We start from the raw sequence: 26,164 nt of genomic DNA, 5'->3' as shown, positions 1-26,164 counted from the left end.
ACAGTATGTGCAGCGAGTAAGCAAAAAAATGTTTTAAAAAATGCTTTTTAAAAATCAATTCTTGGACATTTTGGATCGATTCAGAATCGTAATAAATGAGAATCACGATTCGGGCGTGAATCAATTTTTTTCTGACACCCCTAGAAAATACCCTATTAGATAACTGAAATGGATGGTTTCATTAAAATTGTAATTGAAAGTGACTACATGTAACTGTAATTGACTACATTATAATTGAACTTGAGCTTTTTTGATTCAAAATGGACTATTTGGTCTTTGAAATGGAGTGTTTTATAATCGGAATGGAGTACTTGGCAACTGGATTAAGTATTTGGTCATTTGAAATGGACTAATAGGAAACTGAAATGATGAGTTGGTAATTGAGATACAGTGTTTAGACACTGAAATGGACTCTGGCAATTAATCACTGAAATTAAAATCAGAATAATCTCCCAGCTCTACTTTACACACCACTACTGCAGAATAAAAATGAATTAGGTCTGGTTAAAACAGGATTATTATATCAATGATATTAATGATCCTTGCATACAATCCATTGTGTCTTGTTTGCCTTTCTGTTTCTCAATTCCTACTTGTTTTTGAACCTCTTCTTCTCACATTTCTTTCCACATTTTTGTCATATTTTATTCACATCTACCAACTTCCAGCTTTCTGTCTGTATTAAATCCGTGCACGTTCCTCTCTGTGTCACGACCAGTGTGTGCGAGATCATCGGCCAGGCAGACGGCGGGCTGTCTGTGCTGAGGACGTTCAGGCTGCTGAGGGTCATTAAGCTGGTGAGGTTCATGCCGGCGCTGCGACGGCAGCTGGTGGTGCTGATGAAAACCATGGACAACGTAGCGACCTTCTGCATGCTGCTCATGCTCTTCATCTTTATCTTCAGGTAGGACAGGGAGCACATATCTGTGTGGAATACATCTGCAGGAGACGGGCAGAGTGTGCACAAAGAATGAGTTGAGTAGGTGATTGTGTATGTTTGTGTATCTGCGTGCACAATCTGGTCTGTGGTTTTTGTAGCCTGAGGTGATTTTTTTTTTTTTTTTTTTTTGCCACTAGAAACTTTTGTCACAACATGTCAGCACATTAAGATGAAAAGGCATTTGGGGGCACAGTGCAGCTAAAAGCCTGAATACAGCTTGTGCAACATCACAGTGCACTTTTTTTCTGAAACAGCCACGTTACAGCTGTTTCAAGGTTTTTCCATTTGACCTGCATCTTTGCTTGCTTATTTGTCTGTCAACAGGATATTATGAAAGCCTGCAATTTCAGTTTTCAATTTATTTTCATTTATATAGTGCCAAATCACAACAGAGTTGCCTCAAAGCGCTTCACACAGGTAAGGTCTAACCTTACCAACCCCCAGAGCAACAGTGGTAAGGAAAAACTCCCTCTGAGGAAGAAACCTCAAACAGACCAGACTCAAAGGGGTGACCCTCTGCTTGGGCCATGCTACCAACATAAATTACAGAACAATTCACGGACGAATATACAAGAAATGCTATTGGCACACAGGACAGGAGGATTGCCAACACAAATACAACTCCTATCTCTGGATGGAGCTGCACCTTAAACAGAGAGAAAAAACAGAATCGGGCATCAGAAAGACAAAAAATACTGTATAATTTGCCAGCATTAAACAACAAGAAAAACAGAGAAATACTAAGGTGATCACCAGCCACTAGCCCTAAACTTCACTAAAAGACCCAGAATTTAGGTAAAGTTGAGGCTGCGGCCCACTCCAATTGCTAATAAATGTATTAAAAGAGTAAAAAGCATAAAACTAAACTGTACCAGTATGCTAGCCATATGAAAGGGAAAATAAGTGCGTCTTAAGTCTGCACTTGAAAATCTCCACAGAATCTGACTGTTTTATTGACACAGGGAGATCATTCCACAGAACAGAGGCACGATAAGAGAAAGCTCTGTGACCCGCAGACTTCTTATTCACCTTAGGGACACAAAGTAGTCCTGCACCCTGAGAACGTAAAGCCCGGGCCGGTGCGTAAGGTTTAATTAGGTGAGCTAGGTAGGAAGGTGCCAGTCCATGAATAATTTTATAGGTTAGTAGCAGAACCTTAAAATCTGATCTCACTGGGACAGGAAGCCAGTGAAGAGACATCAAAATGGGTGTAATGTGGTCGAACTTTCTGCTTCGTGTCAAAAGTCTGGCTGCAGCATTTTGAACCAATTGGAGATCCAAATGGTTCTGCCAAATGGGTCTGCCCCCACGACCCGACTCTGGATAAAGTGGAAGAAAATGGATGGATGGATGGAGACCTCTAATGCTACACTGCGGTAAACCAGAAAATAGAACATTGCAGTAGTCCAATCTAGAAAAGATAAATGCATGGATCAGGGTCTCAGCATCAGCCATAGACAGGATGGGACGAATCTTCACTATATTTCGCAGGCGGACGAAAGCAGTCCTAGTAATATTTCTAATGTGGAGGCCAAAGGACAACGAAGGATCAAAAATTACCCCAAGGTTCCTCACTTTGTCAGTGTGATGTATGACATACGAGGCGAGGCTGAGCGTTACTGGTCAAATTGATGCCGATGTCTCACTGGACCAAGAACCGTCATTTCAGTCTTATCACAGTTTAAAAGTAGGAAGTTTCTAGACATCCAACTTCTCATTGCTGCAAGGCAATCTTCTAAGGATTTTATGTGAACGAGATTACCAGCAGTTATCGATGTGTATAACTGAGTATCATCTGCATAGCAGTGAAAGGTAATCCCAAAACATCGCAATATGTGCCCAAGGGGTGCTATATAAAGGGAGAAAAGCAGGGGGCCTAAGACAGACCCCTGTGGAACCCCAAATTTCATGTCACTAAGGTTAGAGGTAGTGTTACTGTACAAAACACAGTGAGAACGACTGGTCAAGTATGACGTCAGCCATGCAAGGGCACTCCCAGTAATCCCAAAATGATTTTCCAGCCTATCAAGTAGAATATGATGATCCACTGTATCAAATGCAGCACTGAGATCTAACAGCAACAGAACCTTAGTGGTGTCTTCACTGATTGCAGTGGGCAGATTAAATTTAAATAACAAGAATCACCTTATGACATTGAACCAGCTAAAAAACTAACTGTATATGTAGTTTAAAGGGATCACATTGCACGAAATCCTTTTTTTTTTCAGCCAGTTACAGGTTCATAAGTTTGGGGTGTCATATTAAACATTTTCAAACTCCCACATTTATGTGACCATGCATTTAGAAATCCTCCCACTCAAACAAACAATAAGCCATAAATGGCTTGTTTTTTACTTTTATGACATATACCTCACATGTAAGAATGTGCATGTGCAAAACAGAACACCTCTGCAGGTCATTTATCCCTACTGCAGTCAGACTGTATAATACTTCAAAATGTTTTTGGCACCATAACCACCTCTTGATTTTGCACTATTAACTACGTCTTCACCACAATTTATCCTGTGCAAAACTTTTTACCATATCTATACATATTCATATATACTTACTTCTATTTTTCACATAATCTGTTCATATCAGCATTTATGCACCCACCAGCAAACACTGCAATATACTTTAGTCACCTTTCTTTCATGTATTTTCCTTTTTTTACTGTTGTATGACTCTTGCTGCTGCAACAAGTAATTTTCCCCACTGTGGGATCAATAAAGTTTATCTTATCTTTTCTTTTCTTGTACCTAATCTTCTGTTTGCTTTGTGAAATGCGTCTAATGCCCCAGTGTGTGCTCTGCATGACATAACCACACTGTACTCCCAGAAACAGTGTGGACAATCAGACAATCAGGCAACCGGACACAATAGTAATGTCAATTCCAGAAGGGATGGAAGCAGCAGTGTTGTTCACTTTTAAAGTAACATGCACAGGAAACAATGGTTTAATACAGACCTCAGAATCAGATTTGATGTTGTTTACTACAAATTTTATATTTATGGGACATCTGGTGTCATACATTCAGGTCAATAAGCATTTGGACAGTGATTCCTTGAACACCACCACAATAAAGTAGAAAAATACAGAATTTCAGCTTTAAAATAAGATAAGATAAGATGCCTTTTATTGTCATTGAATAAAATTCAACAAAATTTAAATTGCAGCTTCACCTTGTCTAACATAAAACCTCATACAACTGTTGGGTATTTTCTCCTCCAAACATTTTTAAAACCTTTAACAAGACAAACAGAGTCAAGAAACACCAGTGAGACAGAAGTCAAATATTACGCGCGGAGTGCGGCCAGGCTGTACACCAAGGCTACACTAAAGTCTGGCCTGCTTTTCCGCTCTTTTTATTAAGAGACGCCCTCATCACATAAACAAGAAACTTGTCCTAAGGGTGGGGGTAATGACGCAAGACAAGTTTCTTCCCATAACATAAACGCATACGTCAAGTGCAGCTGTAAGGAAGAACACTTCAGGTCAGCACATCTCGTTCGTCTGTTGCAGGTATCAGCTGTTCTGCATCTGCCTGAAGTGTCCTGTCTTCCACACTCCTTCACACTAAACACCACATCACAATAGTCAAAACGTTCTCTTGCTCCCAGTCGTTAGAGGCTGCGAAAACAAAGTTATGTTATAACAATACACATTCAACTATATACACAGAGAATACAGTAGGCAAAGAAATGCAGCAGGGAATATCAAAAAGTGCTGTACGCATAGCAGCTCTAATTCAAAAGGTTTAATTCAAAAGGTTTAACAAATATATACGGTATATATCAGATTTACATTATCATTGATACTGTCACACCACTTTGGAATTAGAGCCATTGTTATACCTACTTTTTCCATTTTCATAGTAACAATAATTAGACAAATTAAATACAAGGATTGTTGTTCATACAGTTCATTATTTTTACAGCCAGTTTTCTTTAGGGTCCCTTAACACATAGTGCAAAGTTTGGTCGAAGTGCGCATGAAGCAGGAATCGTGTGCAAAACGTGGAAAATCGTCCCTGTCTTGAACACCTCGTGCACCTGTTGCTTCAAGTATTTGCACACACCAGCGGCTGAAAGACAGAGTGTGCGCTGTGCGAGCCCATCCATCCCTCTCGTGGCAGGTGTTGGCCAAATTCCAGCTGACACGCACAAACATCTAACACTGCTCGTTTGGCATTTAGAAAATTTTGTGGCCATTCGCACTCTTGGCATGACAACAGTCTGCAGACAATCACTGTCATCCTGGCAGTGAAATTTGTCTAAGTTCCCCACGAGTGTGGCTTTGGTGTGTGCACTAAACTGACAGGAGGTGTGGCCGCCCACTGAAGCGGCTGTGGAGATCTGTCATTCTGTACATCCCAGCTGAACAACACATACTGTGTTTTGACAGACATGGACTAACAAATGCCCACTGTGACACGTGTGTGTCTGTTTGCTGTCATCACATGGACATAAATAAAAATATATATCGCTGTGGCGATATATGCTGTGGGCTGCAGCGTACGTGCACTCCCTCACTACAGCCCATTGACAGGCTGCCCCCAGGTTGAAACGGACCATCAGATCAGAACACGCAGTGGGCAATCTGACTTTGACGTCACCCATGTGAGCTCTGTTCCATATGATGCGGTGTCAGTTCAGGCGCAACATCCACAAGACACACGTGTCGGGCAGAACATGCGTGCGGGCTGGGTGGACATGCGCCAGCACCACGGAAAGCACCTTTTTGGAGTTGCACTCGAATCTTGTTGCAATGCAAATTACAATGACAATAAAGGCAATTCTGATTTTGATTCTGATTCTGAGATGTGGACATGAGAAGAGCGAACTGCTTCTCATTCATGTCATTTCATGACTGTACGAGGTCTGTTAGAAAAATAACGGACCTTTTTATTTTTTGCAAAAACTATATGGATTTGAATCACGTGTGATTGCATCAGCCAAGCTTGAACCTTCATGCACATGTGTGAGTTTTTTCACGCCTGTCGGTTGCGTCATTCGCCTGTAAGCACACTGTGGGAGGAGTGGTCCAGCCCCCTCGGCAGATTTTCATTGTCAGGAAAATGGCTGAGCAACTGCCGCTTTGCTGCATCAAAATTTTTTCAGAAACTGTGAGAGACAGCCAAGTGGAAACCATTCGGAAAATTCAGATGGCTTTCAGTGAAGATCTTATGGGCATCACAGAGATTAAGGGGCATTACAACCGGATTAAAGATGGCCCACAGCGGCTGAGGGCATGCCGCGCTCTGAGCGGCCATCGACAGGCTGAAACGACCAGATCATTTCCAAAGTGAAGGCTGTGTTGATCTGGGACATCGTGTGACTACCAGAGAAATGGCAAGAGAGGTGGACATAGCACTTTTTCGCCACATTACACTGTTACAGGAGATTTTGTAATGAAAGACGTGCGGCGGAATTCGCGCATCAGGACAGAGCCACTAATGGCGCAGAACAAAAAGCACCTCCGTGTTGGAAGTCTCACGGGACATGCCCAGCTCTTACACCATTCGGAAGATTCAGACGGCTTTGGGTGGTTTTCAGTCGAGTGAGTATCCGAGAAATTGTCGAAGAGCTGAGCATGTCACACCATGTCCTGTGAGACCAACATGGAGGTGCTTTCGTTCCACGCCATTAGCGGCTCTGTGGCTCCGCTCCTGTTTTCATGACAAAATCTCCTTTAACAGTGGAATGTGCCGGAAAAGTGCTGATGTCCACCTTTTCTGCCATTTCTCTGGTCAGACGATGTCCCGGATCAACACAGTATTCAGTTTGGAAATGATCCGGTCATTTCAGCCTGTTGATCGGAGCGCAGCGCACCCTCAGCCACTGTGGGCCATCTTTAATCCGGTTGTAATGCTCCTTAATCTCTGTGATGCCCATAAGATCTTCACCGAAAGCCATCTGAACTTTCCGAATGGTGTCCACCTGGCTGTCTCTCACAGTTTCTGGAAAAATTTGATGCAGCGCTGCTCCAGCCATTCAGAGATTTTCCTCACAATGAAAATCTGACGAGGGGGGACCAGTGCTCACTCAAAGCGTGCTCACAGGCAAATGACGCAACCGACAGGCATGAACAAACTCACGCATGCGCACGAAGGTTCAAGCTTGGCTGATGCAATCACACATGCTTCAAATCCATATGGTTTATGCAAAAAATAAAAAGGTCCGTTACTTTTCTAACAGACCTCGTATGTCTGTGATCATGGGTCAACCATAGAGGAAAAAAACGGATCATATTTGTATTGCTCGCTTGATAAGAGGGAATCAATTTAAAGTGCTGTGTTTTTATGGTGTGTGGTTTTATTTTTTTAAATACGTCCATCTCTTTGTTGATTTCAGGCATTTTCCCCGCACCATTTACAGGCCAGTGACAGTAGCTCAGTGGTAAAATTTTGGGCTGGCAATCGGTAAAGTTTCGGGCTGGCAATCAGTAAATTGCAGATATGAATCCTGTTGGTGGTATGTTTTTTCTTTCTTTTTTATTCCACATAAGTGGCGCGATGTGGTTCCACAGGCACCAACTGGTTTTTATGTTTTATTTATTCCACATAACAGGCATGATCTGGTTCCACAGGTACCAGCTGGTTTTTATGTTTTATTTATTCCACATAAGCGGCGTGATGTGGTTCCACGGGTACCAGCTGTTTTTTTTTATGTTTTATTTATTCCACATAAGAGGCGTGATCTGGATCCACGGGTACCAGCTGGTTTTTATGTTTTATTTATTCCACATAAGCGGCGTGATGTGGTTCCACGGGTACCAGCTGGTTTTTATGTTTTATTTATTCCACATAAGTGGCGCGATGTGGTTTCACAGGCACCAGCTGGTTTTTATGTTTTATTTATTCCACATAAGAGGCGTGATCTGGATCCACGGGTACCAGCTGGTTTTTATGTTTTATTTATTCCACATAAGCGACGCGATGTGGTTCCACAGGCACCAGCTGGTTTTTATGTTTTATTTATTCCACATAAGCGACGCGATGTGGTTCCACAGGCACCAGCTGGTTTTTATGTTTTATTTATTCCACATAAGCGACGCAATGTGGTTCCACAGGCACCAGCTGGTTTTTATGTTTTATTAATTCCGCATCAATGGCGTGATGTGGTGCACCTCGCACTGTGTTCCTGCTCGAAAGACATTGTCGCGTGCACAAACCCTCGCACCGGGATCGGGCACACTAATTCAAACTGTTTCGTGCTGTTTCTACAACCCCTGGCAAAAATTATGGAATCACCGGCCTCGGAGGATGTTCATTCAGTTGTTTAATTTTGTAGAAAAAAAGCAGATCACAGACATGACACAAAACTAAAGTCATTTCAAATGGCAACTTTCTGGCTTTAAGAAACACTATAAGAAAAATTGTGGCAGTCAGTAACAGTTACTTTTTTAGACCAAGCACAGGGAAAAAAATATGGAATCACTCAATTCTGAGGAAAAAATTATGGAATCATGAAAAACAAAAGAACGCTCCAACACATCACTAGTATTTTGTTGCACCACCTCTGGCTTTTATAACAGCTTGCAGTCTCTGAGGCATGGACTTAATGAGTGACAAACAGTACTCTTCATCAATCTGGCTCCAACTTTCTCTGATTGTTGTTGCCAGATCAGCTTTGCAGGTTGGAGCCTTGTCATGGACCATTTTCTTCAACTTCCACCAAAGATTTTCAATTGGATTAAGATCCAGACTATTTGCAGGCTATGACATTGACCCTATGTGTCTTTTTGCAAGGAATGTTTTCACAGTTTTTGCTCTATGGCAAGATGCATTATCATCTTGAAAAATGATTTCATCACCCCAAACATCCTTTCAATTGATGGGATAAGAAAAGTGTCCAAAATATCAACGTAAACTTGTGCATTTAGTGATGATGTAATGACAGCCATCTCCACAGTGCCTTTACCTGACATGCAGATGCAGCCCCATATCATCAATGACTGTAGAAATTTACGTGTTCTCTTCAGGCAGTCATCTTTATAAATCTCATTGGAATGGCACCAAACAAAACTTCCAGTATCATCACCTTGCCCAATGCAGATTTGAGATTCATCACTGAATATGACTTTCATCCAGTCATCCACAGTCCACGATTGCTTTTCCTTAGCCCATTGTAACGTTGTTTTTTTTTTTTTCTGTTTAGGTGTTGATGGGTTTCATTTAGCTTTTCTGTATGTAAATCCCATTTCCTTTAGGCGGATTCTTACAGTTCGGTCACAGACGTTGACTCCAGTTTCCTCCCATTCGTTCCTCATTTGTTTTGTTGTACATTTTTCGATTTTTGAGACATATTGCTTTAAGTTTTCTGTCTTGACGCTTTGATGTCTTCCTTGGTCTACCAATATGTTTGCCTTTAACAACCTTCCCATGTTGTTTGTATTTGGTCCAGAGTTTAGACACAGCTGACTGTGAACAACCAACATCTTTTACAACATTGTGTGATGATTTACCCTCTTTTAAGAGTTTGATAATCCTCTCCTTTGTTTCAATTGACATCTCTCGTGTTGGAGCCATGATTCATGTCAGTCCACTTGGTGCAACAGCTCTCCAAGGTGTGATCACTCCTTTTTAGATGCAGACTAACAAGCAGATGTGATTTGATGCAGGTGTTAGTTTTGGGGATGAAAATTTACAGGGTGATTCCATAATTTATTCCTCAGAATTGAGTGAGTCCATATTTTTTTCCTCTGCTTGGTCTAAAAAAGTAACTGTTACTGACTGCCACAATTTTTTTTCTTGATTGCTTATAGTGTTTCTTAAAGCCAGAAAGTTGCCATTTGAAATGACTTTAGTTTTATGTCATGTCTGTGATCTGCTTTTTTCCTACAAAATTAAACAACTGAATGAACATCCTCCAAGGCCGGTGATTCCATAATTTTTGCCAGGGGTTGTATGTGTGAAGCCAAGGTCTCAAACCAGTTCCACAAAGGGCCGAGAGGGTGCAAGCTTTCTGTGCAACCACCCACTGAAGCAGGTGATTTCACTGATTAACATCACTTTGAGCAGGTGAAATCAGTTAATCAGTGAAATCACCTGCTGGAGTGGGTGGTTGCACAGAAAGCCTGCACCCTCTCGGCCCTTTCTGGAACCGTTTTGAGACCTCTGGTGTGAAGGGACCTTTAGACAAGTAGGGGTGTGGATACATGAACACTTCCAAGTCGGTGAATATGTCTTGGGTTTAATTTATATCAATCGTTACAAGCAGTATGGTACTGTACGTATGAATCTGTTTGGACTAGCCATTTCTCAAAAGATCACTAAGTTATATGAAATTGGAGACATATTTAGTCATTTGAAAATGTCTATGTAGATATGGGTTCTGAAAATGGATGGATTGTCTATAAAAATGGCTGTATTTCCTAAATGGCTTTTGCAATATTTATTTTAACCCCCTTGGATTAAAACTGAAAGTCTACACGACAGGTGCATCTTGATTGTTTCATTCCATCTCCATTGTGGTCATGTAAAGAGGCAACAATACAAAAATTATTTCACTGTTCAAACACTTATGGACCTGATTGCATATGATACATAGCTTCCCTAGTAACATACTACCCCGGGTATATTTATGTGTCTAACTTCACTAATTTAACAGAACAGACGTTTACATCATTAGATTGTGAGGTCTCACTTTTAGTGATTCTCTGGGGAATGAGTGAATATGGTGTCTTCAAAAGAAAGAAACACATGCACTGTGTATATATGTGTGTGCACGCATACCTGCCAACCAGGGTCTTTACCCATGTACACTACAATCAAATACAAATGTACCAAGACAGATGGTGTCAGAGCTTTCAGCGAGGACAGCCAGAGGAAGCTTTCCTCAGCACTCAGTCAAGATTTTAACTTAAATCTCCCAAAAACAGTTCTAAAGAAACCGGTGATGGAGAATGGAAATAAAAAAGGTTTTGACTTTCTTGCAGCAAAGGGACATGTGCAGAAAGAGAGAGAAGAGAAGGAAGGGAAAACAAGAGAGTGAAATATAAAGCAAGAGGCTTTCCAATACATTCAATGATTGTATGTGTGATAGAGTGCATATATTTGTGCATATTAATAATTAATATAGGAAATCTGATAACTGTAATGGTTTCCTGACTCTATACATGATGTCGACACTCTCCAAATGTAGATGACACAGACAAAATCAGAATCCACTGGGAAAAGCATATCTGTAATAAATATTATGCTCAAATGTACATCTGGATGAATTGATTGAAGCGGAAACCCCTCCTTCTTGTGTTGCAGCATCCTGGGGATGCACATCTTTGGTTGTAAGTTCAGTCTGAAGACAGAAGCAGGAGACACTGTACCTGACAGGAAGAATTTTGACTCATTGCTGTGGGCCATCGTCACTGTTTTTCAGGTACAAATAGTTTTACTGTTTAGGTTATTGTTTGTTGTAGTGAGCGTGGTAACACATTAATCCATGACATTAAATATGACTTAATGATAAAATACTATTATGAAGTTGTAGTTGGAGTTCAGATAAGGAGCTGTTCATTGGTTAAACTATAATGGCATGTGGCAAAGCACTATTATCACACTTTTGAAGCATTATGTCATAGAAGATTTTCAACTCAATGTTTTCAAAGTTCCAAGCTTGTTCCTAGGCTTTTGAAAAGCCTCGGTATGTACATGGATGGATGGACTGGCTTCCTGTGACTGTAAGAGTTGCCGTAAGGACATAAATGGTCATGCACCAGCCTACCCTGCTGAATTTGTTAAACCTTATGTGCCTTCTTGTGCCCTGCAGTCATAGGATACAGGCTAGCTGCCAACTGGTTTTAGAGCCTTTGCCGACCATGCACCTACTTTGGGAAACATATTACTTGTTGATATTAGCAAGTCCACTTCACTTGAATCTTTGAATCTTAAAATTGTTATTTTCTGCTGTTTATCATTAGTTTTATTGTTTTGTGTTATTTTCTGCTTTTATGTTTATTTGTATTTATGTATGTACTGTATGCAAATATATGCATTTATGTGTACACTTAATAGTAACTGTTTTACCTTGTTTATGACTTTGAGCTTGAAAATGATGTTAATCATTTTGTAAATAAAGTGCCATTATCATCATCATAATAGTTGTTGCTGCTGGAACGATAAGATAGTTTGAGACACAGACTGACAGTTATATTTGATGCACAAGCTCAATCCAAAAACCAAACTTTACTTTGTCATTGTAATTTCAAAATATACTCAACAAAAATATAAACGCAACACTTTTGGTTTTGCTCCCATTTTGTATGAGATTAACTCAACGATCTAAAACTTTTTCCACATACACAATATCACCATTTCCCTCAAATACTGTGCACAAACCAGTCTAAATCTGTGATAGTGAGCACTTCTCCTTTGCTGAGATAATCCATCCCACCTCACAGGTGTGCCATATCAAGATGCTGATTAGACACCATGATTAGTGCACAGGTGTGCCTTAGACTGCCCACAATAAAAGGCCACTCTGAAAGGTGCAGTTTTGTTTTATTGGGGGGGATACCAATCAGTATCCGGTGTGACCACCATTTGCCTCATGCAGTGCAACACATCTCCTTCGCATCATCCGTGAAGAGAACACCTCTCCAACGTGCCAAACGGCAGCGAATGTGAGCATTTGCCCACTCAAATCGGTTACAACGACGAACTGGAGTCAGGTCGAGACCCCGATGAGGACGACGAGCATGCAGATGAGCTTCCCTGAGACGGTTTCTGACATTTTGTGCAGAAATTCTTTGGTTATGCAAACCGATTGTTTCAGCAGCTGTCCGAGTGGCTGGTCTCAGACGATCTTGGAGGTGAACATGCTGGATGTGGAGGTCCTGGGCTGGTGTGGTTACACATGGTCTGCGGTTGTGAGGCTGGTTGGATGTACTGCCAAATTCTCTGAAACGCCTTTGGAGACAGCTTATGGTAGAGAAATGAACATTCAATACACGAGCAACAGCTCTGGTTGACATTCCTGCTGTCAGCATGCCAACTGCACGCTCCCTCAAATCTTGCGACATCTGTGGCATTGTGCTGTGTGATAAAACTGCACCTTTCAGAGTGGCCTTTTATTGTGGGCAGTCTAAGGCACACCTGTGCACTAATCATGGTGTCTAATCAGCATCTTGATATGGCACACCTGTGAGGTGGGATGGATTATCTCAGCAAAGGAGAAGTGCTCACTATCACAGATTTAGACTGGTTTGTGAACAATATTTGAGAGAAATGGTGATATTGTATATGTGGAAAAAGTTTTAGATCTTTGAGTTCATCTCATACAAAATGGGAGCAAAACCAAAAGTGTTGCGTTTATATTTTTGTTGAGTGTAATTGTATCTGCAACCTGATGGACCATTAGTAGGTGTTGGATTGATTATGGATTAGTGGCAGGTGGGGCTGCTATTGAGACAGATGTGGTTTCTACAGAGAAATCTAATGAATCAGTGAAATAATGCATGATTTTCTGATTGTTTCATAGTTGGTATGTTCTGAAACTCAAGTACCTCCACAATGCCATGCAGGAAGATGTTTGATAAATGTAACCAAAACAGACACTTCTTCCTTCTCTCTCTGCCTCTCTAGGTATATGTGTGGCTTCAAAGTAACACATAGGTTAGAATGACCTTGTCTGTTTCAAAGCCTAGCTCAGGGGTGGGCAACGAGGGCCGAGACACTGCATGTTTTCCTTGCAACCAATCACCTCAGCAGGTGGGTTGCTGATGAGCTTCTCCCTTGGACATAAACACCTGGTTGTCAATGAAATCACCTGCTGAAACACCTGAACATAAATGAAATCACCTGCTGAGGTGATTGGTAGCAAGGAAAACCTGCAGTGCTTCAGCCCTTCATGGCACATGATTGCCCACCCCTGGCCTAGCTGATAGTTTCTGTATGTGTGTTATCAAGCATATCCATATTTGTGCTTTTTTATTGTTATTTTTGTGTGTGCTTGTGTGTTGATGCTCTGCTCTGTGTATATTCACCATAGATTCTGACTCAGGAGGACTGGAACATGGTGCTCTACAATGGCATGGCCTCCACCTCGCCCTGTGCTGCCCTCTACTTTGTAGCTCTCATGACTTTTGGAAACTATGTGCTCTTCAATTTACTGGTTGCCATCCTGGTGGAGGGATTTCAAGCTGAGGTAAGAATTCCAACTTGCTTTGTAAAATCATTTCAAAATGATATATGCTAAAATATGCTAAAATACCCTTGACCGTATGAGCATAACAATAGGAAACAGAATGTGACCTTTTGACCTCTTAAAATAGGTTGAGGTTAGCCATCTTTAAACATGTCCAGTGTCTGAGTCCCAAGAATGTTCCCTATGAATTTGAAGACCCTGGCAGTAATAGGACTGGACTTATGCTGTTGGCTATATGAGCATAACAATAGGAAACAGAATGTGACCTTTTGACCTCTCAAAATAGGTCAAGGTTAGCCATCTTTGAACATGTCCAAGGTCTGTGTCCCAAGAATGTTCCCTATGAATTTGAAGACCCTGGCAGTAATAGGACTGGTAATAGTAATAGGTCAAGCTTGTCCATCTTTGAACATGTCCAGTGTCTGTGTGCCAAGAATGTTCCCTGTGAATTTGAAAACCCTCGCAGTAATACGTAGGACTGGACTTGAGCACAGACAGATGGATGGAAGGACAGACGCAAAGCCTTCACAGTACCCGATGGCCATATTTTGGGCTCAGGTAAAAGCAATAATAAATGTACAAAATCATCAATAATGTCCTACTTTTGGTTGCCACAACCTGACATTGTCCAGTCCTAGATAGGTGAAGCATTATCTTGTACAATTTTAAAGAAGTCCAGAATAGGCCCTGAGGTTCTTTGGTGGCTGTACTTATCCCCAGATTCTATTCTTTGGAAAAAATGTTCGTTTGTGTCCGACTCAGACTACTTCCCCAAATTTTGTACCCATTTATAGGCTCGGTGGACTGGGATAATGCAGATGAGCTGTCCTGTCCAAGGACACAGACAGCTAGCTTGACTAGGAATCAAACCCAGATATTAGTAGTCCAGCTACTTGTCCCTTTAAGCTCAGTCATTCATCTTTTGAACCCACTTGGTCCTGTTCAGTGTTGTGGGAGGAGCTATTCCAGTGGTTAATGGGCAAAAGGCAGAGTATAGGCCGGACAGGCTGCCAGTCTATTGCAGGGCCAAACCCATATCGGCCGATAAACACATCTCATACACCTGCAGTCAACTTCAAAATCCTATATTCTGCATGTCTTTGGAGCTGGGAGCATGCTGGAGTAACTGGAGGGAACCACTGCAAACATGCAAACTCTGCAAAGAAAGGATGAGATTGAAGTGAAGCCGGGACATACTTGCTATGAGGAAGCAGTGCTAACCACTAATCCACCATGGCCACTGAGCTAATACACAATTTTAAAAATGTGGCATTGTTAAAGAAAGACCGTATCTTTTGTTTTTATTTTCACAGTTTGTCCAATAGTAACTAAGGGCTGAGCTTCAAACGTCACAACTTTTTGACTTCAAACTAGAGACTGATATTGATTCTGGAGAAATAGCCCAACATAGTTTTATTGGGTGCAGTAATTGTGCATTTTCGGTGGCCTCGAGGGGCTCAACATTTGCCTAAATTACCTGTTATGCAGAAATGGTCTGCAGTCCTTGGGACAAAAAAAAAATTAAATACAGCAGAGGTGTCTGCTTTTTTGCCTCTATTTTAACAGAGACGGCTTTAAGTTGCCACATAGTATAATGGTGACATATTGTCGACGCTGGAGCCACCCACATTTAATCAGCATCAGCCGCACCAGCTGAGACACACTGCTCAAGTTATGTAACATTAGTTTTCTTGGTGAAGTTTATATCTTGCTTTCAGTTTTTTGTTCCAGGCCTTTAGTTTTTTTTATACCCTTGTAGGATTTTTGCCATGATAGTTGTTTCATAGTAAACACATATAATTGCAATTATATGTAGGGGAAACCAGGGAACAGTTGATCAGAAATGTTGATTTGTGGCAGCATAAACACATTATGCATAGGTTTAGGTCATTCTGTTGTTGATTTAATACAGCAAGTTATTGTTTATAAGGCTGTGTTATTTATGTCTCCCCAAGTGTAATTTACAGGTGTTTAAAATTGATTTTTAAATTTATGATCCAGTGTGCCCCGGACACTAATTCACGGGGCACAGTGAATCAACTTAGAATATAATGAAAAAACACATGATTCTAAAGATTTCTTCAACATTATTAAATATATGCTGATGCATATACAAACTATAATCCAGCAAACCAGCTATGTAATGTGTGAGTGTCTTATAAAGTGATATACGTCCTTTAGAAACTATTATAAATACAACTGTCATCATTTCTGTTCAAACGTGAAAACAGTTGTTTATATACACAAATTATAGAAATAATTCATGGAAAAATAAATGTATAAGCTTCAACAAGTAATATTTGTCATCCACTTGATACTCTGGCTTAGTAAATCACTTTCTAGACTGATTCACTGTGCCCCGGGTGCATGTGACACACATGAGTCATGTTATCAAATAGCTGATAGTCTGGAGAAGACATAACACATACTCATCAGTTGGACGGGGTAGTCTTCTAACTAGTAACAATTTTTTAGGCCACCTTTCCTCTGCTCTGAAAAATAAATACAAAGACACTGACATCCACAAAATTTACTTTTGATAGGAAAAAAAACTGACTTCACTTGCCACTTAGTTTTACCCATAATGTATCCAAAAACAAAACATTAATTTATAAGGAGGATGTCTTTATGCATAAAAAATGGCATAACTGCTGCAAATACAGTATATATGTAGTTTTGCAGATATAGCTACTAGTTTAGTGGTTAGCACTGTTGCCTCACAGCAAGACATTCATGGGTTCGGTTCGATTCCAACTTTTGGCCTTTCTGTGTGGAGTTTGCATGTTCTCCCTGTGTTTGTGTGGCTTTCCTCCGGGTGCTGTGGCTTCATCCCACATCTAAAGACATGCAGGTTAGGTGAACTGGAAACTTTATAATTGTCTAGGTCTCCTTTGCAAAAAAAGGTATCATCTCAGTGGGACTAACCTTGTTAAATAAAATATTTTTTTATTTATATATAAGAGTAACCACCACCAGAAGGTACAAAAAGTGTTCAGAATTTACCTGCCTCGCCATGTCTTAGATAAAGTCAATCACAAACCCAGACACTTGACCTCTCCCTCAGTGTTGTGTGTTGGGGGGGTTTGGCTGGACATTTTGGTGTTCTTTTCTTTTCTTTGCTCTCCAGGTGGTATGCAAACTGATTTATTGTCTGTGGAGAAGGTGCTGGCAGAAGAGTCCTTCACCCTCATCAACGTGATACGCAGCACCTGTGGATGATGCTCACGTGCAACCTTAAAGACTTTCAGCTGAAGCAGATAATGAGATGGCGTTCTGCATTTAAGCCATGTGTGATTCAAGCAGAATTGCCGGGAACTCGACCTTGTGATGTTCGTTTGTGAGACGCTGAGGACGGGTGAGGGACACATGCTGTCAGCACACATCAGAGGTGATTTGATTGTCTGAACAAGTGTTAACAGTAATTTGGTATTTTGTTACGCAGTATATGTGAATATTGATGAGAGTTGTGCAGCTTGCTTCTCACGGCCGTGGCGTGCGGACAGATGATCCTCCACCTGTTGTGAGAAGCTGCTCACTTACATAAAGCTTAAATTCAGACCTGAATGTGTTGCTGATAGTGTGTGCCTTTGAAGGATATTAGTTGTAGCTGCTGACTTACCTCACCTTTTCTATCCTTCACAGAGTCGGTTGTCGTGTCCACCTGGGGGGTGTTTGGCGGTGAACGTGGGTCCAGAGGCACCGGGCTTCGATCCCTTTGGGCGCTGGAGAGCGCGCCGTCCTTCACTCCGCCAGACAGACGCGTTTTATGTTTGTACACCGAGTATTGCACAAAAGGGGGAAAATAAATTGTTTTGTTATTTGAACCGCTTTCTGGTTATTTTAGCGCTGGGTTCAGTCAGACGCAGGTCCGCTCCTCAACCCGCGTCGACACATAACACTCAGCCTCTCAAGTATTACTACTCAGAAAGTATCCACCGACTCTGCAAATCAAAGAAATTTTGATTACGGCATTCATGGTTGGGTCTGATCAGGTTTGGGATAAAAGTGAACATTTTAGAATGCGCTTTTATTATGACCAGTCCAGACCTGTGCAATAATCATGGCGTTTAATCCATATCTTGATATGCCATACTTGTCAAATGGATGGATTATACTGCCAATGATGAAGCGCTAACTAATACGGATTTTACCATATTTGCAAATACAATTTGTGAGAAATAAGCCTTTTGAATGCATCTTTTACTTTAATTGATTAAAAATGCTATCAGAATATTATGGCCAGCCATGTACATGTGACTGATGAAACCAGGCTCCAGAAACTTGCAGTTCCTGACTATTTGCAAAGTTAAGGAACACTGAGCCATTTCCAGATCCATGAAGACCAATGCAGGCCTAGTAGGCAGCCGTGTCGGTGCTAATGGTCACATTGAAATCTCTTGTGACCTGGATGGCTGCCATCCAGGATCCATGGTGTCTTGGATGCAGTGAAATGCAGCACCAGTGCATGCTCTCAGACTTGACCTGATTTAATTAAAATGGGAATGAACACAAAAGTGCCCTTCAAGATGGACTTGAAGATTTTTGTTGAGTGTACATTGTATTTATTTGCCAACAGAGAGTGAAAAGTTGTTTAATGTCAACTTAGCTCCTGTGGAGTCTGGTGCACCTTGGTACAGGTAGACTGTAATCAACTTTTCACTCTCCATTGGCAAATCCATGGCTATTTGTCAGAGTGTGAATGGACCCTCAGATAAAACACTATAATGTGCACTCAACAAAAAGTCAGGCAGCAATGATGTTTGTAGTGGTCCCAGAAATATTTTCAACATGCTTAAAATCTTTGGCATTCACTCTAAAACATCGGCAAGAGTTGAGCTCCACTGCCAGTACATCATCTCTACGAGTGCGTCATTACTGCTCTGTTCACCTCCGCGGGCCTCCGCTGCCAACGTCGGAGGCTTGACTGGAAGCAGCACCTCCTCTGGATCCCTTGAGCATGAAGACGTGTAGAAATGTGAAGAAAAGCGAAGGAATATGTAGAATCTGTCAGGACGACGAACCAGTTGCAAGTGATGAAATCGTAGTTACGTCAAGTTTATATAGGCTGCGTGGCGTAACATCTCAAACGTTGATCAGCCCTGCCCGGCTACGCTACTGCTCTGCACAGAGTGCGCTACCAAAGTGCCCGCCTTCCAAAGGTGAAAGTTGAACTACGGTTTATAGTAAGTCACTGGACCGTCGCCAAATGTAGAGCTCCACCAGTTCAATGTCACCCTCCCCTGAGCTACTTTGGCCTGCACTGGGCAGGAAATTTGGATCCATGGAGTGACCATTCACCAGCATTTCACAGAGTTTTGAGAATCTACTACGTCAGCCAGCGTAGGCCACTTCACATCATATTGTGAATGGGCCCTGAGGTATTGTATGCTGGTCATGTGTACTGAGCACATGCTTTGATGGTTCTTGGTTCATTACCTGAGGCCAAAATTTGGCCATCGGGTATTGCGAAGGCCGTCCGTCCGTCTGTGCTCCGCATAAGTCCACTTGAGTTCTATTACTGCCAGGGTCTTCAAATTCACAGGGAGCATTCTTGGGACACAGACCTTGGACAAGTTGAAAGATGGCTAACCTTGACCTATTTTAAGAGGTCAAAACATCAATTTTTTATGCTCATAAGGTATAAATCCATTCCCATTCATTCCAGAGTCTTCAAATTCACAGGGAACATTCTTGGAAGACAGACTTTGGACAAGTTCAAAGATGGCTAACCTTTACCTATTTGAAGAGGTCAAAAGGTCACATTCTGTTTCCTATTTTTATGCTCATAAGGTATAAATCCATTCCCATTCCTGTCAGAGTCTTCAAATTCACCGTGAACATTCTTGGAACACAGACTTTGGACAAGTTCAAAGAGGGCTAACCTTGACCTATTTTAAAAGGTCACATTCTGTTTCCTATTTTTATGCTCATATGGCTGAGGACAATTTAGCATTGCATTATATTTTTCAATTTTAAATCAGCCTCCCATTCTCTGCATCTCTCTGACTGACTTACGTTCTCCTCCTTGGTACCTCATCATATACTTTTCTTGCTTCATTTGTTTAATCTTTTCCTGTGTTCTCCTCTTTCATCGGTGCCTGTCGCTGTCCTGCTGCCCCGGATAAAGGGCGACGCTAACCGGTCCTACTCGGATGATGACAGATCTTCCTGCAATTTTGATGACAGCGATAAACAGAAAGATTCACTTCATCTTTCAGGTATTAAACGCCTCGAGGAACTTTGCTGGAATCTCTTTTTTGACATGACATAACACATACTGTTTCTCCCTAAAGTACGATCGGTCATGCGTGCTGTTATTTGTGCACACCTTTGACTTAGTACTTCAACTATTCACTCACGTAATTACTCAGGCGTTCTGACAGATTTCATTGTTTACCAGCCTGACTCTAAAATGGATATTGCACGCCTGATACCATTTTGTCATCCGCTCTTGTCCCTGTTGGTGTAAAGAGTGAAGTCGCTATAGAACCACCAAAATAAACACTACCATGAAAGTAGAGTGCCACATTAGGGAGGCCTCAGAGGACATCTGATCATTGTCTCCAAAGCCCGCATGGGTCTTTTTCAAAGATGGTGTGCATTAAAATAAAAAAGACTGACTGTTTGGAGCATTGTTGTTTCTTGAGACCTATTTAACCAAAACATATTTTGTGACTGGACAAATCTTTGGCAGCTTTGCTTCTCTCACACATTATGAGCTCCTCTCTGGATTCTGTAATTGCATTTAGTGTAAATTAAACCTTCCTCTGCTTCTCTGAGTTGGCAATAAGCATTTTATGGCAGTTGTGTTCTCAGCTTCAATACTAGGAACAGGCTGTCCAGTAGTTTTTATTATTGTTATTATTATTATTATTTTTTCTTCTTGCATCTCTTTGTCATCACATTCTTCCTCTCACCCTTTTTTTCTTACATTTTCTTCACTCATTTCCACTTTTGCAGACCCAAAGATCTGTACGCTAACCCCTAATGGACATCTGGATTTGTCCCAACTGCCCGTTGGTCTGTTTCCAGGAGACAGAATGAACTTTAGCCTCAGCTCTCGGAAAAACAGCATCATCTCTCTGGGCAGGGCCAACCTGGAGCACAGGGCTACAGTGAGGAGAACACACATTCATCTTTATATGCTAAAATATTAACAAGGATCTAAACATGAGAGAATCAACAGCGAGGTAACTAAGACCATCACCTCCATTGTGTTAACATGATTCCAATAGACTGACTGGACAATTCCTACATGACAACACCCATTGATTTTCTATACAGACCCATAAGAGCCATTTTGAACCCCAAAGATTGCTACTCTTGGTGTCACCATACATTTACTCTGCCTACCTCATGACCAAACCACAAATAGACAAAGACGTGGAGCATGGGCAAAAGCCTGCATGACCTGAGCAGGATGAAAGAAGCTTGAACACACCCCTATTTTAACAGTTACCGAACAAGCTAAGCTAAGTGGCTAACCTCAGTTCCATTGTTAATTAAATAATGCTTGGGCACTAGGTAATGGATCTCCTAGAGGTTTGCTTTGGTATGGACATGAAAAATTTTGACCTACTTATCTCCTCAGCCATCATGGATGAATGGGACCTAATGCCATCAAGCTACTGATAGCTGCTAAAAAGACTAACGCCATTAGCATCAAAAATTAATTCACACAGTATTTCACTCAGAGGAAATACTGGAACACAGACATGTTATATGATCCTTTAAACAATAAGCTGCACAACAAGTGTTGTGTGGGCCGCCAGAAGAGGAGGTACTGCTGGCCCACCACCAGAGGGCGCCCTGCCTGAAGTGCGGGCTTCAGGCAGGAGAGGGCGCTGCCGCCTCCAGGAACAGCCGAGGTGACAGCTGTCACCCATCAACCATGACAGCTGTCACCGATCATCTACATCACACCTGGAATAAAAGCAGGAAGACACCTCCACCACATCGCCGAGATATCAACTTCAGTGAGAGGTAATAGACTCAGCCGTTTGTGTTTTACAATATAATCTGTATATTGTGAGTGTTTGCAGGAGTACCGGTCCCTCTGTCTGTGGAAGCTGAGTGAGTGCTGGACGGCACTCTTTTCCCCTGAGGAATCACTGCGGTACTCTGCAGAATATTGAGTGAGAGGTGGAGGTGGAATTCCCACCATTATTGTTACTGGGTGTACACACACCCACACTTGACTGTCTTTGTTTTCCGCCAGCAGTACCAGATCCGACACGCTGAGACGGTGGCCACCTGGGGACTTCGGGACTTGGCGGCTCCAGTATCCCTCGGGTTCGGTGGCGGTGGAAATCGTGTGGTTCCGGTTCGTCTCCAGATGGACGTCTCCTATCGCCGAGGCTGCCCACACGACACCTTTATTGATTGACTTGTATCCATTCTGTAATCTGCTGTGTTTGGTTGTGGCATTCACAACAGTAAAGTGTTCAAATTTAGCTCCTTCTATTGTCCGTTCATTTACGCCCCCTGTTGTGGGTCCGTGTCACTACACTTTCCCAACAACAAGCCTCTGATCAGCCGATACGTTGAGTATGAGCTTGGCTCAGTGATGACACAACCTGTCATTGAAAGGAGCCACACCCCTAATCATTCATAAATTCATGGTTTAAATGTGTTAAACTAAGAAATTATCAACCACCCCCTCAAATCTCACACACAGTTGTCATGGAGGGGGAAACTAGCTATTGAGACCAAAACCATTTTTGATTGTTTGTTTTTTGTACTGGGTTTTAAGCATGTCTATTTCAATTTCAATTTATTTTAATTTATATAGCGCCAAATCACAACAGAGTTGCCTCAAAGCACGTCACACATGAAAGGTTTTAATCTTACTAACCCCCAGAGCAGTAGTGGTAAGGAAAAACTCTGTCTGAGGAAGAAACCCCAAGCAGACCAGACTCAAAGAGGTGACCCTCTGCTTGGGCCATGAAACAGACATAAATTACAGAACAATTCACAAAACGAACATACAGGAAATGCTGTTGGTGCACCGGACAGGAGGGTCTCCAGCACAAGTACCACACCCATCTCTGGATGGAGCTGCACCTTAAACAGAGAGAAAAAAACAGAATCAGGCATCAGAAAGACAAGAAATACAGTATAATTTCCCAGCATTAAACAAGAAAAACAGGAAATACTAAGGTGACCGCCAGCCACTAGCCCTAAGCTTCACTAAAAGACCCAGAATTTAGGTAAAGTTGAGGCCGCAGCCCGCTCTGTTTCCTAATAAAATGAATTAAAAGAATAAAAAGCGTAGAACTATACTATACCAGTATGCTAGCCATACGAAAGGGAAAATAAGTACATCTTAAGTCTGGATTTGAAAGTCTCCACAGAATCTGACTGTTTTATTAACGCAGGGAGATTATTCCACAGAACAGGGGCACGATAAGAGAAAGCTCTGTGACCCGCAGACTTCTTATTCACCTTAGGGACACAAAGTAGTCCTGCACCCTGAGAACGCAAAGCCTGGGCCAGTACGTAAGGTTTAATTAGGTCAGCTCGGTAGGGAGGTGCCAGTCTGTGAACAATTTTATAGACTAGTACCAGAACCTTAAAATCTGATCTTACTGGGACAGGAAGCCAGCGAAGGGATGCGAAAATGGGTGTAATCTGGTCGAACTTTCTGCTTTGTGTCAAAAGTCTGGCTGCAGCATTTTGAACCAGTTGGAGAGCCCTAATGCTAGACTGCGGTAAACCAGAAAATAGAACATTGCAGTAGTCCAATATTTCTGCTTGAAAGTTGAACATTTTAAAGTGGGCTTCTATGGGAATGTTTTCCTTGGCACCTTCTTTAGCCAGTCTCAAGCAGCCCGTCAAGGAACTGCAACTTTTTCTTATTCTGGGTATGCCTCATTTTGGACCATCTGAGCATACCGTTGGATGATAACTCGATAGCATAACAGTAAATGCTGTCCTCTTGTATCTCTCCAAATTCAGTGGTCCAATAAGTAACTGGATGATCTAAATAAATGTGTTGTTCATACAAATCATCACATTGATTGTGTTTTCTTTAAACAAGTCAAACGACAGATTCACTGAATATCGTGGACTTCATTTACATCAGTCATTAAGAAGTCCAAACCGTATGGTACTCTGTGGTAAATCTGTGTGGAGTAGAATGTTCTCAAAAACTAAACAGTAATATTCTGAAATTATTTACACCCACACTGACTCCGCATGTGCTGCCTTTTTAAGTGGTGTCATAACAAGAACTCTCTGTGAACTGGAGGTACATATTTTTTTTCCTGCAGTTTCAGTCAGAACTCTGACTTCTAGTGACATTCTGAAGCAGTTTTTCAAGTGGAATGTCAGAAAAATCCCAAGCTCCTACTTGTCCCAAACGCCCATTAGATTTGCAGCTTTGTAGAATCATAAATTCCCAGCATGCCTCACTCTCTTTCTCTCTCACAGTATCCACACCGAGGTTACCACAACTGGGGCCGCCCACTTCCCGCCAGGCCTCAGACCCTGTGGGCTCGTCGCTCGAGCTGGAACAGCCAGCGAAGAATTCACCGCTGTTCCTTTTCATCTCAGTCTTCCAGCCAAACCTTCACCCCCACCTCTTCCAAGTCTTTCTATGACTACAGTCTTGCTGGTATGGGTGGTGTGGTCGGAGGCAGCCTTCGTATCAGAGGCCCCCGTGCTTCCTCATCCCCTTGCCACCACATCCAACATGTCCACACTGATGAGGAGGAGTCGCTCCTTTCTTCTTCCACTATTGCCAACCATCCACATCGCCCCCCCCCATCTGTTTCCAGGCCGATTTGTACCCAGGAGGGACCGAAGAGCATTGTCACTGGAGCTGCCTCACTTGCTGCAAAATCCAGGACCTCCTCACCCTCCAACATCTCAGCACAACCCCATGCCCCTTGTTATGCTTCACTCCCACCACAGGAATAAAAGTTTTTCTGGAGGGTTAGTCATTAGTGGAAGTGGAGGAAGTGGGCTTGACAGCCTGGGTGGCCTGGGGGGGCTACACCACTGCAACGGGAAAATGCCACTGTCACAGCTTCTTCAGCTCCCTCTGAGACACGAGTCACAACAGGTTGCAGGATCAGTCTCCCAAAGCCAGACACTGGCCAATGTCTTCCCTCAAGTCAACACACGTAGCAAGGACAGGGAAGATCTGGATGATGATACCGACTACGTGAGTTACTGTGAGAACTAACACGGTAATGCCTGAGAAGTTACTTCACCTCAAACATTTTGAGGAAACTCAATTACCTCAAGCTTTTAAAGTTTAACTAATTTAAATGATTCATCCATCAACACTGATTTTGGTTTCATAAAATAAGCTTGGTTAATTTGTAGTAGAATAGAAACCTGACAGAACAGTGACAGAGTGTAGCTCCTGTAGGTCTAAGTATCCTTGAAAACCACAAATTGTCACATGTTCCAACCACTTCATGAGAACAACATCAAAATCAGTTCATGACTTAAATTATTTAAAGTGACCCAGCGGGAACAACTACATCTCTCTGGTACTGTACTAGGTCTCTTTGGAGGACCCTTGGGTTCTACTGGAATGATGACTTAGGGAGACTCAGATGAGAAGTTTCACTTGCATCGTCAGAGAGTATCAGCTACATCATACTGGCCACATGGTGTGTGTCTCTGTGCATGATCCAATATGTAGGTGCCTCAGTGGTGCACTCTGGGCATCTGCATCAGATGCAAAACTGCCATAGATATGCAGCCCATTTGTTTAGCGATAATAAATGATGATTGAATCATTTCATTTCACGATAAACATTTTTCAAAGTGGTTCTACTTAAAAACCTAAGTTCACTTGCAGCCTTAAAAATGTTTGTATCATTTGTATTGTTTGTATCATAATAACTCATGAAGTTCAGTTGAAATTTTGTAATTAATTCATTATGTGTAGTGTAAGTAAATTAACGAAAACAAGCAACTATGACGTATTAATTATATCGTCATAATATTCTTGACCTATTCAGTTTCCTCAGGCGGTGTGAGTTGGACTAACTTATCAGGTTTAAAAGGGCATTGTCTAAAAACTAACAATGAATTCTGAATGAGAGCCTTACCGATATAAAT

The 26,164-nt window shown here is 41.8% G+C and overlaps 1 pseudogene; it reads left to right on the top strand.

The window, feature by feature from the left end:
• The window catches only part of LOC117527690, a 595,993-nt pseudogene that overhangs the window by 437,960 nt on the left and 131,869 nt on the right, over positions 1-26,164 (top strand).

Source organism: Thalassophryne amazonica, chromosome 16, assembly GCF_902500255.1.
Source record: "Thalassophryne amazonica chromosome 16, fThaAma1.1, whole genome shotgun sequence".
Lineage (NCBI taxonomy): Eukaryota > Metazoa > Chordata > Actinopteri > Batrachoidiformes > Batrachoididae > Thalassophryne > Thalassophryne amazonica.
The sequence above is the reverse complement of the archived record's forward strand: the minus strand, read 5'-3'. Positions and strand labels throughout refer to the sequence as shown.